Source organism: Pinus tabuliformis, chromosome 7, assembly GCF_031772625.1.
Source record: "Pinus tabuliformis cultivar Carrire ecotype Pingquan chromosome 7, CPIR1, whole genome shotgun sequence".
Taxonomy (NCBI): domain Eukaryota; kingdom Viridiplantae; phylum Streptophyta; class Pinopsida; order Pinales; family Pinaceae; genus Pinus; species Pinus tabuliformis.
In genome coordinates this window covers 571588095-571589841 of record NC_142293.1, presented here as the reverse complement: position 1 = coordinate 571589841, position 1747 = coordinate 571588095, and the positions used below count along the sequence as shown (strand labels likewise).

General features: G+C 35.7%; 1 pseudogene; it reads right to left on the bottom strand.

Annotated features, from left to right (window-relative positions):
- Window positions 1–821: 821 nt before the first annotated feature.
- Window positions 822–1534, bottom strand: LOC149248713 (uncharacterized; annotated as a pseudogene).
- Window positions 1535–1747: the final 213 nt, after the last annotated feature.

Here is a 1747-nt window from a genome sequence, read left to right as displayed (position 1 = left end):
TCGAGAGGAACAATAGCCCATAATGCTTTCCCTTTTCAAAAGGGATCTTGATGTTGTTTGCCAAGAACACATCCTGGACAAACTCCATCTGTGCATCACACCTTAGGAAGCCCAAGAACAAGATTTTGAAAATTCATTTGCTGCAAATATCTATACTTAAGGTGTCCAAATCTTTCATGCCAAATCTTACTTAATGAATTAACATGTGCAATAAAAGAGTTATCAAAAGTAGGCTCAAACTTGAAAATCTATATAAGTGAGAGTCGTGATCTATCTGTCCATATTCAACAAAAACTTCTAGATCTTGTAGTTCTTGAATGACTACATCATTGGGAGAAAACTCAACTATTTTCCCATCACCAGAATGGAAGAACTGATAAATAGAAATTAAATTTGCGCAGATGTCAGGCACTAGAAAAAAAATTCTTGATGCAACCATAATATAACTACACAGTGCCTGATCCACGAACATCAAGCTGTGAAGAGTCTCCCACTGCAATCTGGGAAACACTACAATCAGATGGAGATGGAAGCAACTTACTGGAATGATTCATATGATGAGATGCACCTAAGTCAAATATATAGCAATTTGAGAATGCATGTAATGCTCAAACATATAAAGCATGCCCTCTACCAGATGAAGAGGGTTTGGATACTAAAATATTATGTTGTTTCATCGCTTTATTCAATGCTTCAAGTTTTTTATAACACTTAGATTTTTTATGCCCTTCTCCTCCACAAAAGCTACAAGTTTCATTTGACCTCTTCTTCCATGGCTTTGAGGAAGACCTTTTGGACTTGGAAGAGGATGGAGAGGGATTTTACTTTTGTTGGGGTTTGAAGGGAGGCTCACTACTTTGAGTAGAATGCTTCTTCTTATGAGGAATAGTCTTGGATTTTCCTTTGGAGATATGTGCTACAAGAGCTTGAGATGGAGATCTTGAAAGAGCATCTAACTACTGAAGCTTAGATTGTTCTCTTCTTAAGCGTTCACAAAGTAACTCAAAAGAAGGCATTTTAAAATGATCACCAAGTGCATCCATTATAAAATAAAATGTAGAATAAAATACATGATACAAACCCTTCAGCTTGGATAAAATCAAGAAAATCCGCTCAATATTTCATTTGGTGTGTTCACATCCTTTTAACTGTGCAACCAATGACCGAAATTGAGAAGATAATCTTCAATAGAGGCATGCTCATAAGGGATCAATGAAGACAATTTGACTTCGAATTGTAAGGCCTTGAACTCATCTACTTTGCCAAATAGAGAGGTAATCTTGTCCCAACTTTTCTTCGGAGTATCACATTTATCAAGATGGAATAACAAATTGTCTGAAACATGAAGGCCAGTTAAACCCATGGCTTCATCAAGCTTGATTCTTTAAGAAAACTTCTCCATTTCTTTAGTGAAGGTGGGTTGATTTTCTACTAAAATTTTCCACAATCCCTTTGATTGGAGTTGTTGCATTTTGAGCTTCCATGTATGATAATTATGGGGAGTGAGGAGCTCAATGGTCCTCAATTCTACCATGTTATCACAAATAATAAAAAATCCCCCTTCAAATAAAAGCCCACAACAAAATATTTCAAAAAAAAAATCAATTAAAAATACCTCTGGTGGAAAATTTGTGGATGATGTGTAGTTCTTACACGAAATTTAAATGCACAACGAAAATTTTCCAGCGCTGAAGAAAAGACGCCACATGACAGAAAAATAACAAATTCAGGCAAAAAAGCCAATATC